Source organism: Topomyia yanbarensis, chromosome 3 (genome assembly GCF_030247195.1).
Source record: "Topomyia yanbarensis strain Yona2022 chromosome 3, ASM3024719v1, whole genome shotgun sequence".
NCBI lineage: Eukaryota > Metazoa > Arthropoda > Insecta > Diptera > Culicidae > Topomyia > Topomyia yanbarensis.
This window is the reverse complement of record NC_080672.1, coordinates 94,188,262-94,204,688: the sequence shown is the minus strand read 5'-3', so window position 1 is coordinate 94,204,688 and position 16,427 is coordinate 94,188,262. Positions and strand designations below refer to the sequence as shown.

The window sequence follows — 16,427 nt, the reverse complement described above, 5'->3', positions numbered from 1 at the left end:
TAGTCGAATCGGTCTAGCCATCTCCGAGAAACCGATGTGACTGTTATTCTGAATTTAGATACTTCCGCCGGGGCTTCCGGAACCGAGGATGGTGGCCAATGTGGCCAAATAGACTTTGAATGGATGTTAGTGACCTAATACTACAAATCGAAGCAGTTGTGGTCATATTTTGGAAAATTTTTCACCTTTATACATTCATTGCAGAATTTATTAAAATCGACATTTTCTGCGTGTTCGTACTTATCACCCTGTAATTCCGGAACCGGAAGTCGGATCCATTAGAAATTCAATAGCAGCCTATGGGAACGTTGCACCTTTCATTTAAGACTAAGTTTGTCAAAATCGGTTCAGCCATCTCTGAGAAAAATGAGTGACATTTTTGGTCACATACACACACACATACACACACACATACATACACACACAGACATTTGCCGAACTCGACGAACTGAATCGAATGGTATATGTCACTCGGCCCTCCGGGCCTCCGTTAAAAAGTCGGTTTTCAGAGCAATTGCAATACCTTTCTATTGAGAAAGGCAAAACGTATAATGGAATTATGTAAAATAATAATACGTTAATATATTTCACACACCTATTATATTGACCACACGAAAAAGCCTGCGATAGTCTTGTTTTCCATCTTGACAAAGATTGCAAATATAATCAGCGCCAACAACCCACTAGTAACTTGACAGATCCCAAGGCTTCTGTGTGCGGCAGGTGTGATTGAGACTGCTGCAACTTGGTATGCGTAATTGAGAGAAAAACAAAACAATGTATCACACACCTATTTTATTGGCCAGCAGTGTATCTGCGTTGATTGGTCCGTACAATTCAACCAAGCAGCGAGCGTTGCTAGGACTGCTTCTTTGTTATCCAATGAACTTGGCCAGGTATAAAACCAGCACATAAGAGAAAATTCGTCAGCTTGCTTTCTGACCTCGTAGTAGCTGTTACGTTTTGTGTCCGCTCAAACTCAAACCACGTTAAGTCGAAATTCTACGTAAAAAAACGGGTTAATTCGAAAATCCGCGTAAAAAACCCTCACCAAAAGTTTTTTTTGTACGGGTTTCGCAATGAACACGGTTTTTGCAAAATTATTATTAAAGTCCTTTTAAATGCAGAAGACTTGGACTTTTTCCTAAAAATCAATTTCTGGCACCTACGCGTCAAGACCATCCCGAAAATACCTATATCGCATGGGTTATAGCGAATTTCGTTAAACCAGAAGTCGATATCTTGGATTTCAAAATGGCGTCAAGCATAAATTTCTGGCACCTACTCGTCAAGACCATTCCGAATACCCATATTGATTGGGTTATAGCGAATTTCACTAAACCGGAAGTCGCAATCTTGGATATCAAAATGGCTTCAAAAATCTATTTCTGGCACCTACTCGTCAAGACCATTCCGAAAATACCCATATAGCATGGGTTATAGCGAATTTCACTAAACCGGAAGTCGTCATCTTGGATTTCAAAATAGCGTCAAAAACCTATTTCTGGCACCTACTCGTCAAGACCATTCCGAAAATACTCATATTGATTGGGTTATAGCGAATTTCGTTAAACCGGAAGTTGCCATCTGGGATTTCAAAATGGCGTCGAAAATCAATTTCTGGCACCTACTCGTCAAGTCCATTCCGAAAATACCCATATTGTTGAGGTGCGGGCCATAAGGAGTCCAGACCCGTCTCTTCCATCTTTCCGAAAATCTTCTAAGTCTTTTGCTTTCAAAAGGGCTTAGAATATTTTTTGCAAAAACCGCGTTGATTGGAAAATCCGCTTAAAAAAACTGCGGCAATTGGAAAATCCGTTTAAAAATCCGCGGTTTTTCGAAAATCCACGTAAAAAACATCGCAAAAAACCGCGCTAAAAAACCTGAGTGTATATAGATAATGACACTGTTGAAATAAATCTACAACACCTTCCATGGCGAAATGACCGGGAACTCTAGTGATATGGAAGATCTCTAACTTTTTTCTAGTTTCTGAACCGTACATCAAAACTTAAGTTTCAGATTCACGGTCCGCGCACGATCATCCAAGAACACACGCGAATATGCGAACGCACACGGTTATAACATAGCACACGCGACATACATACGCACACGTGACCGAATACATTAACGTGTGAACGCTCGAGACCTTCGCGATGATACACGCCTTCGCGAAATCCCCATGCCCATTTTAACGCTTTGGAGTATTGAATATCCATTTTAACGCTTTGGAGTATTGAATATAAAAAAATATTGCGAATTTTAGCTGGAAATAACCTGAAATTATTGCCAACTATTTTTACAGAAAATTGTTCTAAAATAAGCGAACTATTTAAAATAACTTTAGCGCACCCCATTCTTAAGAAAAATTAAAACTCACTTAGAACTTATTACTCTAGTTAAAATCTAAGATTTATTTGTTTTATAAAAAATAGACACTATACGAAGCTTCGTGAAATAAGGTAAAATAAAATTTCGGTTTTTGTGGTTTGTTTTACCCAAAAACCGAACAATATGCTCAAAAAATATAACAAATCAGCATTTTATAAGTAATAGAGCAAAACTCTACGAAAAAAGTTTAGAGTGATCAAAGTCACCCCGATGACCAAAGTCACTCCGGTTTACGGTATTTTGGTAGTGGATTTTTCAGTGAAATAAACAAGCATAATATTATAGAAATACATTGTTAATTGGCGGAGTTATGGCTTTTTCCCTAAAACCCTTTTTTATGTAAGAGGCTTGCAGTGATCACGATTGAAGACCAATAGATCAACTAAAATCCCAAAGCTCAAAAAATTCCATTAGTGTATGAGTATACCTCAATGATTATTTGAATAAATATTAATTTTTTCCTGCATTCGGGAACGTTTTTCCTAAAAAAATCGCTCTAAAAATTGTATGTATTCAACAATTTCATCAACAAAACAAAAATTTTTGCACGAAAAGGGAATCGTTGAGATACGAGAAAATTTAGTTACGATCGATTGAAAGAAAAATTGAAAAAAATTGGTTGAGTGGTTTTTCGGTCTATCGTGATCACGAAAAAACCATTTTTGGATAAATGACATTTCGAGATAAACGAGTTTAAAATTCCAAGTTACCACTGCTCTTGGTAGAGAGGAATTCCACGAAGATCCATCCGAAAATAATTAAAATCCTGATCGACCATCTTGGATTCCTATGAAACTAAAACTTTTCCACAATCAGTAAGATTATTTTGACTCAAGAGCAATTTTTTAAAAGGGCGTAAACATTTCTACGTGCATTAATTTAAATTTTTTCTTTGTTCGATTACTGTATTTTATACAGCAAAACTTTATGAAGACGAGTTTGAGAGAATGAATATTTATGTGCGAAAAAATATGCACTGAAAAAAATTTTGTGTCACTTTTCACAAAAACAAAAATTTGTTTTAAAAATTTAAATTGTAAAAAAACCCATTTTTTCTATTTTTTTATATTTTGACAACAAAAACCTCAAGAGAAAAGAAACATTTTGAATGTGATTGTATGATGGAGAACTTATCTGTAAAATTTTTTTCTAACAATAACTTGATACATGTTTTTGAATTTCATGCTAATTGACATACAAAACTGTAATTTTATTACAGAATATAATTGTAACTTTCATTTTAAATCATGATGTATTTAACAAAAATCTTCTTTTCGAGATATTTGGAATTTTGTTCCAACAAAAACAGTTAATTCGTGTGATTAAGCCCTTTTTAAAAGTTATTCGCGTTACCCCATCATAAAATGTAAAAAATCTAATGTTTATCATTTAAAGACGTAAAGGAAACTTTTTCAGTGTATTTGGATCATGGAGAAGCTTTCAATAAAAAAGTTTTCCTAACAACATCTTTTGACATATTTTAATAATTCATACTATTTGCAGTAAAAAATACAATTTTGTTTTTGAATATGATTCTAAACGCTATTTTAAATCAAAACGGCAATAACAAAAAAATTTGAAATGTAGTTCTCGAGATATTTCAAAAATTGTTTTAACAACATAATTCTTTTGTTTTATTACGACCTTTTTAAAAGTTATTCGCGTTTCTCCACCAACAATAATAAGTTTTCCAAAAGGCCCATAACATTTCCTGTAACTTTCTCTTTGACATCAAGGTGATATTGTAAACCATTTGAAAGCTATACGAAAACAACCAAAATATAATCGAACTATTTAGTTTAATCATAAGACCTTATGGTTGAATAGTATTTTACTTACTATTAAACGCCAGCTAGTACTGGGGTCACCTTCATAGTCAACTGCTAATAGCAAAAAATCTAAAAATTATTTTCAAATTTCTCAAATGGCAGTTCGCGTAGATTAGGGGAGAGAGGGTAACAGCGGATCAGCAGGAACTATGAAATATTCGCAATAAAATCATAATGCATGATCAGAATCGTCTAATTCCCTCATATTTCACGATTTCTAATTCTTTACACGTGTTGCTATATTTTGGAAGAGATCTGATAACTGTATCTCTTTTAATGGATTATCGTTTGTTTTGTGATAGCCAGAGTAAATTTGCAATGAAAAACATTATTCCATCTTTATGAGTTACTATTCATTGAATAAATGTTTAGTCTATTGCTATTTATAGCAAATTTTATGCTCAACATTTGCCGCGAACAAAGTTTTTTGGCAACTTCTCATGGTTCTGTGTAATTTGACAATTTTCATGAATAGACCCATTGGGTAACTGTGGAACGATGGCGTATGGGGAACAGTGATTTTTGTGGTCTGTCTCAAAATGTGAATGGGTACCGATTTTCCAAAGTAAATACTACTAATATAGTGCAAAATCAGTAAATTTGGGCAAGTTTTGTAGAAATTGTCTCTTATTTCTGGATTGTAGCTAATATGCATATATGGTGGTTCGATGTTACGCGATGATATAGTGAAATCTTTCGTAAACAAACGATTTTCGCCTGAATATAACTTTAATTCAAAGCGTTAGGATCATTCTTCGTCAAAACAAAAGAATAAAATTTATAAGTAGAATATTTCACTGTAGACGACATCGTGTTTCATAGTTCCTACCCATGGGGCACACTGATACATTTTACCACCGACTGTTTATTATCCAAAAAATGTTATTTCCCGTGAATTTTACCAGCTGAAAAAAATTTATGTATTAGTTAACAACAGAGTGGCACTATGTATCACTTTTGGTTACACAAATAACAAGTATTATCATCAAAATTAAATTGTAGAAAAAATGTGTTTCATTGCTACCCTCTCTCCCCTACTTAGAACTATTAAAAAAATACAAAAATAACGATTTCGGAAAAAAAATGTTGGTTAGCCCCTTTTGGACGCCAGCCATTCAATTTAATCCATGAATTGGAACAAAACCTAACTCCAGACAATTTGTCCGAAACAAATGAAAGAAGATAACAGATAATAAGGAGAATTCCTAAATGAACACAAATCAAACAAGAGTTCCGCATTGCTGTGCACACAAAGCTAAGGTCACACCCATAATGTTCCCTCTGCTCAGCTATCCTCTACCAACAACTGGAGTAACGAGTCTATTTCAACTCTAAACATTTGAATCCATTGATTATAGATCAATGATAGGATGAGAATTGACGCACCTGATTTGAGTTCTTGTTAAATTTCATCACGAGTAAGATATTGATACCAATTTATACGCCCGCCATCGATTGTAGACTAATTAGTTAAATAATAGTGCGGCACCTTCCCCTAATAGGGCCAAACTATGCGCATTACCCTGTATGAGCAAATGTGCGTCGAGGGCAATGAGACTCATTCCATATATTAACCCCAGCTTCCAATTCATTTATCCATCATAATCCCATCGTTTGGGTTCACTCTTTTCTCCATCGTTTGGCTGGAACAACAGATGGGATATATGGTGTGTGCGATGCTAAAGTTTGTGGAAAGGTCAATGCTTATCAGACATAACCTCGTCGTTCGCGGCACAGTGGAGCGGATTGAAGAATTCAGTCGTTGTTAAGTGGTTTTAAAACGGTTAGTACTGACGTTGGGTACTGACAGGCGAAAGTAAAAACGGGTGAGAAAAGTACAGTCAGTTTGTTGGTAAATCTTGAACGTGGCATTTCTTGTACTAAATGTGCTTTACCTAATCTAACGTAATTCGAATAATTAGATATTTTTAGATAAAAATATAGTACATTTTTTATATAAAATTAGAGCTTCTCGTTATTTTCTTTGTTTTAACACATGCCAGTTTCTGAAAAGGTAAATGGAATTAACTCAGACTATTATAAGGAAGAGGTTTTCGTGTAAAGAGCGACCAGGCTTTCTATTAACGAATCTACCTGGAAGTTTTAAAATGAACCAGAATACACAACTTGTATTGTTGATGTGTAACTAGTACAAATTATTAAAAAAAATCGAGAAACTTAAAAAACCTATTTTATATAAGATCGGGGTTTGATGCCCAACCCTGCACATAGGGTTATAGATTTTTTAACCCGAAAACAGATGCGAACGGCCCCAAGGTTAAAGGAAAGGAACAGAAGTCAATAACCACCGTCTTTGGTCGGAACTCCACTTCAGAATCATGCCTTATTAGGTGACATTTCCCGTCTAGACTGCAATTGTAGTGATTCTAACTGGGTGTCTTTTTGAGAACCCAGCTCTACAGCTCTAGTTGGACCATTCTAAAAAAATGTAACATAGTTTCTGTGGTTCGTTAGTTATTTCTTTTTATTTGGTGCAAAAAATGCAATAACACACTATCTGTCAATTAGTTTGACACGGTTCGGTACGTACCTGGGGATGGTATAGGATATTTCCTATTTGGTCGCAGTGAATAATCAAAGAAAACTATTTCTTGTGTATTGGATTTTGCACATGTAGTCTCAGCACACTCAAGTTAGTTTGTTTTGTGGAGTAGTGTAATGTTTATGCTACCAAGCCTCATAAATATCTTCTTCTTTCATCTACGCATTCCAGCGCATGGTTGTCAACGCCAGAATTTTGAAATAGATATCGCAATATGCAGTGAACGTGCGTCTGCAAAACAGATCCTAACAAAATCCCCTAAAGCCATGGATGGTTGGATACTGAAATTGGCTTTATATTGGGTGTATTCAATCGGTAAAAAACATCATTCGATATATGCTATAAATTTAGGAAGCGGAAATCGTTTCTATAGTTGCAAATGGTGCGTTTGGTTGTATATCGTTTCAAAAGCAGGCGAGTTGAGAGAGAAAGCGAGAGAGAGAGAGAAATCATTAACGTTACGAAATTGGTCGTTTTTAATGTTGTTGTAGAATGAAATTGGAAAATCTACTGTTAGACTGTAAACACATTTCTGAACCAATCAATCCATTTCCGATTATTACTTCCGAAACTTTCTGGAGAAAATGCACGGCAAAACATTCGGCATTAATATAAAATTTTCGATTCCAAAAATTTTAGCTCAATTGAAATTTTGATTGCCTCGTGAATCACGTCCGATTAAGCTTAAAATTTGCTTAGATAGTCATTTAGATTTGCTTAGATTTGATTTCATATGCACCCAACTTTTCATCTTACAATAGAGGCGCTATTTCATCATGCGGATACCTGGAAAAGAACGATGAAACTAGACTGCCATCGTAATATAGCCTTACCTATGGAGCTTGATAACTACCGGAACATTTATTTGTTAGCCATAGGGGATTGCGTTGTAATCTGGAATTGATGAACATAATTTATTCTAGGGTTAGCAATAAAATTGCACCATAGCCAAATAAAGGTACTTATTTCTGTTTTGTTTTTTTTTTACTTACAGGTTGCCAAGGTCCTCTACTGACTTCTGAGAAAGAGTATGTATTTTTATTTAATAAATGTAACATCTGATGAGAGACTTATTATTTTTAATTTTTTTATTATCGATCGGTATCTGATATCGGCCTCGGTGTGGCATTTCCGAGGAGAGTCTCATAATCCGTTCATCGTATGTTCTACAGCAAGTCAGAAAGGATTGTTAGTGATCAGTAGAATCGTGATTTTAGCCCTGAAATTGGCACGTACACTAAGAATCGACTCTGAAATCTGTCGAAACAGAAGATCAAGTTGCTTTTGATATATATATGTATATATATATATATATATATATATATATATATATATATATATATATATATATATATATATATATATATATATATATATATATATATATATATATATATATATATATATATATATATATATATATATATATATATATATATATATATATATATATATATATATATATATATATATATATATATATATATATATATATATATATATATATATATATATATATATATATATATATATATATATATATATATATATATATATATATATATATATATATATATATATATATATATATATATATATATATATATATATATATATATATATATATATATATATATATATATATATATATATATATATATATATATATATATATATATATATATATATATATATATATATATATATATATATATATATATATATAACACGTAAACGGCACACGAGTTACGAGCTACACAAAGATTCTATGTTTCTCAAACCAGAGCGTAGAAATATTGACATCCCTGCGTGGTCTTGAAAAGGAACGAAAATGTATTCATGCTCGCTGTGCTGTAGCGAATGTTTCTCTCGTCCTTCATTCGTTCGGTGTAGTTTTGGTTCAAGTTCAATTTCAGTTGTAAATTGAATTTTGTTTTTATGCTAACTCAGCGTGGGATTATCGAGCGATAACAATGTTAAACACTAGATTGCGGAGCAGAAAAAAGAAAATTATCTTAAGTTTGAGATGCCAGGAAAACCGTGGCAAAGAAATTTTTGAAAAAACCTATTTTAATCCACCTAGCGGTGCAATTGTGCCTTTCTCAATCATGAATCACGAGAATGTGTGCGTTGTTTATATCCATTAAAAACTTTTAAATGCATATATTACAATTTATTATTATACATCACATGACAACCATATACAGGAAAATAAATCATTATTCGAGTTCTAAAATTTTGTAAAAGAAAAAACAGCCACGGTAATATTGAACTGAAAAAAAGGTGCGAAATCGGCAAAGTCCCAAAAAGTCGATTTTCATAAATAAAATTTTTTCGTGATAACATAAAATCTCGACGTTTCATGCATTTTAAAGATGTTTGGCATCAAAAATACGAATTCGATTTCTGAAATTTTTTGAAAAAAATTAGAGTTCCGACTTATATGGGAATTTCATATGTGACCGAACGATTTAGTCTATATTTCCGGACCCATATAAGCGATCCGTACGAAATTTTAAATACATCTATGGGGATGTTATAGCTATCATTTGGGACTAAGTTTGTGAAAATCGGCCCAACCATTTCGGGAAACTGATGTGAGTTCGTAAATTTTGAAAGATGGCCGCTTTTCCCGGGCACTTCCGGAACCGTCTATGGTGGTCAATGTAGTCAACGAAAGTTTGTTTGGCCGTCGGTGACCTAGAACTGCAAAGTTAAGTTATTTGAGAGACATTTTAGCGAAATTTTTACCTTTTTTGCTTCCATCGGAGTATCGGTTTGAATCCCAATTTGCTATGTGATCGCACGCCACAGCCCGTAACTCCGGAACCGGAAGTCGGTTGGGGATAAAATTTAATAGCCATTTACGGGGACGCAACATCTTTCATTTGAAACTAAGTTTGGTTGATTCGGTCTAGCCATCTCCGAGAAACCGATGTGATTGTTAGTCTGAATTTGGATACTTCCGCCGGGGCTTCCGGAACCGATGATGGTGGCCAATGTGACCAAAGAGACTTTCAATGGCTGTTAATGACCTAGTACTACAAATCGAAGCAGTTGTGGTCACATTTTGGAAAAATTTTCACCATTATACATTCATTGCAGAATTTCTTAAAATCGACATTTTCTGCGTGATCGTACTCATCACCCTGTAATTCCGGAACCGGAAGTCGGATCCATTAGAAATTCAATAGCAGCCTATGGGAACGTTGCACCTTTCATTTGGGACTAAGTTTGTAAAAATCGGTTCATCCATCTCTGAGAAAAGTGAGTGAGATTGTGTTCGCGTACACACACAGACGCACATACACACACACATACATACACACACACATACATACACACACAGACATTTGCCGAACTCGACGAACTGAATCGAATGGTATATGTCACTCGGCCCTCCGGGCCTCCGTTAAAAAGTCGGTTTTCAGAGCAATTGCAATACCTTTCTCTTGAGAAAGGCAAAAAGGAACGGAGCTTCACATTTAAAACCCAACTTGGTATGGGAAATTGGGGATGTTCAATAGGAAAGGTATCAATGAAAATGGTTATCTTTTATTAATCATGAACCCATGCAGAAAATATTGGCTGTTTCGGAAAAGGAACCCAAGCAAATTTTTGCTTAATCGGGCATCATTAAGAGGATGCTGCGTTTGAATTTAGATTTTTTAGTATTCGAAAAAAATCAGTTCTTCAGTTTAGTACTTGAAATATTGAAAATCCAATTTTTTTACGGAGCATGTCTAAAAATAGTGCGAAACATCAATATTTAATGTCAAAACAAACGAAAATCGCAAAACATAAATTTGAAAGCAAAATTTCGTCCCAAGGACAAAAATTTCTAGGGGATCCGGGGGCAAGTCCGACACCTTAAGCGTAATCGTAATTTTCCTATAATACCAGAAAACTCCTAAAATTATATATTCTGTGCATAATTCTTGCTTAGGCGGTACTTAACAATTTAATTTTTCAGCGTTTCAAAACATTGGTCTCGTCAAAAATTATTAATAAAAATTACATTTTAAAACTGCTGTGAGCAAAACCGCTTTCTAGGATTTCATCGCATGGCAGGATGAAGAGCATTCGAATGCGTGAAATACGAGTTTGGAGGGCTTTTGATCTTAAGTACAATTTTCCCGTAGTGACAGGAAGCTAGGTTTGTTCAAAACAGCACAGAATAACTGTGTTTCTTTAAAAAAGCCAACAAGCGGTTTTGCGAACATTCCTTGACATTAATATCTTGATTGACTGTGTCAATTTGTCACATGGTCACATGCGACTGCTTGTTCAAATCGTCTGGCAAACCAAGTATTTTTTTCGAAATCTGCCAACGCTTTCTGCTTATACTTATCTTACACCTTTATTCTTTTCCGGTAGCTGTATATAACTCTTGACCTGGGAATCGCTTGAATCCTGCCTTGCCTATGTTTGTCGTCAACTAACGAGATAATCGAACTTGGTCAACTATTTTGTGTAGGATTTATGCACTCTTTCTTTAGTCGTGATATTTGGTTTGTCATCTCGATTGGGTGTCACTGTAACATTGTACGTGACAACCCAACTTGTTTCTCGATTCTTTGCACTGTTTTGTTTGATATCCCCAGTTTTTTTATTTCGATTATAGAGGTTTTAACCTTGTGGTCATTCGGCTCTGTTTACGGGTTAGAGAATATCTCTTCAGAAACATCATAATCCTATGTGCCGGATCAATTGCCTTGGTCTGATGATGAAAGTCATGATGAAGCCGTTATTTGTTAGAGTTCTGATCAGGAATAATTCTTGGTATCAGTAATATCAAGCCCCAGATAGTGATGCAAGGCATTTTTAATGTCTTAAACCGTATAATTTTATGTTGCATGTATTTTAAATCTCGTTACAAAAGTCTCTTTTTGGCGATACGCTTTTTATATTTTTGTGCCATTACAAAAACAAGATCATTCATCTACTCAATTTGCAAATGATCGATTACTGTTTCTTCCAAAATTGTAACATTTTGAAAAAATGGACACATAGTCACCAGTTGCCAAATAATCAAAAATGCTGACAAAAATTAGGACCACAAATAATTGCATTACATTGCCAGGTTGATATTACGTATTCTTTATCCTCTTATCTAATAATTTAATTAGTACATCATACTTTTTCAGAAGAATTTAGGTTACAATGTTTTTGCGTATAATTTATGTTTCAGTTTCATCGCCTGCTATGATTACAAGCATTCTCTTAAAATTATATCCAATTTTTATGTTTGTGTTTAACCGGCGAATAATACCTCAAATATATTTCTACATTTATATCCCCATGGCGTACTTTACTCCCAATGACGGCACCGAAAATTTTCGGTGCCGCATTAAAATTTCGTTTTTTACCTTTCTCCCAATATGGTTGATAAATATTTGTGGGTGTTACCTCAGTTTCGTAAAGATGGCTGGGCCGATATTCACAAACATTGTCTTTAATTATATTGAACTTTGGTCGATCGGAGTTGCGGTTCCAAAGTTACGAGTTGAAGAACAATTTTCAATATAAACTAGTAGTACCATAATACCAAAATCATGCAAATCTTTTTAAAATCAGAAATTAAAGTTAATTTTGAACTCAAATGGTCAAGCATAAAACATTGAGATTTGATGTAATCTCGAAATATTTGTTTTTCACGAAAATTGTCTTTTTTGGATTTAGATAATTTGGCGCATTTTCGCCTTTCTCATGCAGAAAGGTTATGTCATCACCCTGAAAATCGTTAACCTAACGGGTGTTCAGCAAAAGATGAGAATGATTTCAATACCTATCTGTAATTAAAGTAAGGAGCGTAATTTTTTTTCTTCTCAAGAGAATTGCTCTCTAGATTCCCTGTCAGTTCGATCGAAGATGGCGTCGAAACAGCAAGCACTCCGCGAGTGTGTTTTACGGTTTTACGAAACGCATGGTCATCGTGGCAAAAAGTTTACGGTAGACCAGTTTCGAGACGAAAACGTACCCGTGAGTACAGTTTACCGAGTCCTGGCATCCCTGAGCGTGGAGCGGAAGGCCGGTAGCGGCCGTCCGGTAAAAATAATGACGACGAGGAAGAAGGAAGTGTTGAAAAAGCTGTTCGACAACAAGGACGGTATGCGTGACGCCGGCCGAAAATATCACTGCTCCCATACCTTGATTCATCGAACCCTCATCACATCATCTGTCGAATCTAATTAGAATACTGAATTTGTGCTTGGAAAAATGCAAAAAAAATCTTTAACATTTTCGGACTCCCATCCGGCAGAAGTTTTTCGATTTGAGTTCGACATGCGATTACTAATTTTGATCTCTAATCTGCCCAAATAAGTGCTTCTAGGGCAGCCTGACTGTCAGAGCAAAAATAGATCCTTTTACCGCAAATTTCCTGTTGAAGTGCCGATTGTACGCCACACATAATCGCGAAGATTTCTGCTTGGAATACGGTACAGTTTTTACCAAGCGAATGAGATTGGTCTTATCTCGTTTCACGACAATGAACACCAACACCGGCTCGGCCCTCCAACAAAGAACCGTCAGTATATTAAACTACATATTCTTCAAAAGCCAGACAGCCATTCTTCTAGGGGAGGGTTTATCACGTTGAAAGTTTTAAAAGGAAAACTACATGTGCGTGTAAGGCCACTGTCCAAGTAACAATTGAAGTTTTATAGCACGCTACAAGTGCAATCTAAGTTTTATCAGTGACTATAAAACTATCATAAAACCACAATTGTTACTGGGGTGGGGCCAAGTATATACTCATCCCATGTTACCATTTGGGTCCACAGTCTTGTGATGTTAGTTGCACGGTCTATTGGGTTACTGTTCCAGAGCCTAGTGACCTTAAGACGGTATGTACAAGAAAGTGCTTCTTGTTTCAGAAACCATCAAGACAAACGTCTGTAGATGATGTAGAACTTTGATTGAGTTGTCATAACTTCTCCCTGCTGCCACCACACAAGGCACCTATGTGCCTGTATTGGTCTAACAATTGTTGTGTAGATCCATCGAATGTACTTGGGTTTGAGGCCCCAAGATTTACCGACAGTCCATCTACATTGGCCGAAGGCCATGCAAGCTTTCTTGATCCTGAAATCGATGTGAGCTGTCCAATTAAGTTTTGAGTAAGAATTATCCCAACGTACTCATCTTGATCTGCGACAATAGTTTCAGAGTCAAAGAACAGCAACAAACGAGCTCCGGTTGAAATCCTTCGTTCATTCATGTTTTATTTGGATATTTATAGTCCAATATCATCAAATCAGAAAGTACGTTAAATACCGGTAATCACATGATAATCATCGGCGAAACTATATATCAGAAACCTAAGCTCATTAGGATTCTTCAACAAGTCATCAGTGACAAAGTTCCATAGAAGTGGTGACAGCACACCACCTTGAGGATATCCGCAGACACTCAGTTTCCTTATATCTACTTGTCTTAACGACGAGTACAGATGGACGGTTGCTAAGCATTGCGTGTATCCAGTTCATGATATATGAAGGTACTCCATGAGCTCGTGCTGCCCACCAAGATGGATTCGAAAGACACGTTATAAAGCTTTCGTTCAATATGAACTCCTAAGCTTGATGGCTTTTTCGAAAAAGCTTTTTCAATGTTGTAGACAGCATTGTGTAACAGGGTAGTAATAGACTTTCTCCACTGACATGCATGTTGCATTGCATGCGGCGGGTGTTCGATCAAGCTAACATCCCGAATGTAGTTGTCGATTACACGTTCCACTGATTTGAGAAGGAAAGGAGCTCAGACGGATCGGTCTAAAGTTCTTTGCCTCCTCATAAGTTACGCGGCCACCTTTGGGAATGAATTTTACAGTTATTTCCCACCAAGCTAACGGAGCGTATCCTGTTGCAAAAACTTTTTTTTTCTTCAAAATATGCTTGAAGTATTCATATCCTCTTTGAAATAGAACTGGAATGATTCCCCATATTTTCCCGGAGACTTGTACGGAGCAAAATTTTCAATCACCCATTTTATCGATTCGGTTGTCACAATTCTACGGGTAAATGACCTAGAATCAGAAATATCCGAAAGGAGCTCAGGGGTAGTCTTAAGTGATGGCTCCGTACAGCCTGGAAAGTGTGTGTCAAAAAGACAGTTGAGTACTACATTTTCGTCAGACGAGTATTCACCATTAGCAGTTCTAATAGGACTGACATGAAAGTCTTTTTGAAAGTAACTACTAGTCTACTAGTCTCGTTGAGGCTTGAAACATTTGTGCAGAGGCTTTTCCAACACTTCGCTCAGAGGATCGGAGGGCATCTCTGTATGCTTTGCGAGCCAAACTTAAATGCCTCCTAGCCGTCCCACAGTGTCACCTAGCCGGACAAAACCTCAAAATTTCATTTCATGATTTAACATTTTTCTCTGTTTCTTAACAGGTTGAATAGAGTCTTCTCAAAATATTAGTTCGAGTTCGATTTTTTACAGAACTTCAAAGGTGAAATAGATGATGTATTCTGAGGAAAACTATTTTCAAACCAAAGTTATTCAAATGAATATATCTTTTAGTTAAGATTCCGATTGGGGTCAAACTGATTTCATTTGAAAGGTTATTCGCTGGATTTATAGCTGCCATTCGATTTAGTCGATACAAGCCTTTCTTCTCGCTCAGACATGAAAAACAAATAATAAATCGAGCAATAGTTTAAAGTTAGAATGTTCAAAGTGGCTGTACTTTTTTTTTGAACCGGTTCGGAAAGATCGCTTGTTGTTCATGATACTTGAAAATTAGTGTACTTTTCGAAAATGAATATCTTGTTTTGCCCCGAGGTATGAAAAAGGTGATTTTTCATGATTCGTCTGAAGGAGACGCATGGTAGCCATTGACTACCCAGGGTTCGCAATATAATTTATAGATGTGTCTTATCATTATCAACAATTGAAAAAATGTGTATTCTGCAAAAAAAATCACCGCGCCTAATTTTTTGAAAATGAATTTTCGGAAATAGTGCACTTTATATACGTAAATGTTGAATTTTCAAAACCAGCCTAAGTGCCAAAATTTTGAGGTAATAAAAAAAATAAACATCAAATATGAATTCAGCGTCACAAAATTACCCTAATGTGAAGTTTTCATCAAATTCGGGACACTTTTGAGGTTTTGTCCGACTTTTGTATGGAAGGTGATCACTGTGCGTCCTAGCGCCTGTGATTCCAAGCTCCTGTACTTAACTTTTTGAGTCGAACAAGTTCAGTATTCCACCAAGGTATTCCTCTAGAAGCACGCATAACTCGAAGCGGACAAGCCTCTTGTTCTGCTGCTACTGAATGCGTTTGTTTTATCTACGACCTCATCAAAGATGCGTTGAGATCCAGTCATCGGAAGATACCCATAAAACTCTCGCCAGGCTCTCTTCGTAGAGGTCCCAGTTCGTAGATTTGGGATTATCTAGCGAGACGTTTCAATGATCAAAGACGTTTGGTATCAGCCAGTTTGCCAACTCAAGCGTAATACTGTTAGAGCAGAGAGTTACACCTAACACCAGCTATTCTATGCCAGCTCGTGCAAATGTTGGACGTTTTCCTACATTAAGTATGTGCAGATTCGTACTACTTACGTATTCCATACTACTTACGTATTCCATCAATATCTGAGCTGCCCCAAATTAGGGTGGTGAGCCTAT

General features: G+C 35.7%; 1 protein-coding gene across 8 annotated transcripts in view; it reads left to right on the top strand.

Moving 5' to 3' along the window:
- Positions 1–16,427, top strand: part of LOC131690506 (endophilin-A) — a 190,580-nt gene that overhangs the window by 59,848 nt on the left and 114,305 nt on the right. For 6 of the 8 annotated variants that reach the window (XM_058976339.1, XM_058976347.1, XM_058976346.1 and 3 more), the window contains exon 2: positions 7,778–7,811. The exons of the other annotated variants lie outside the window; for them this stretch is intronic. The gene's annotated coding sequence lies outside the window, so the exon portion shown is untranslated. The remainder of the gene's footprint in view (positions 1–7,777; positions 7,812–16,427) is intronic. 8 annotated transcript variants of the gene reach the window in all.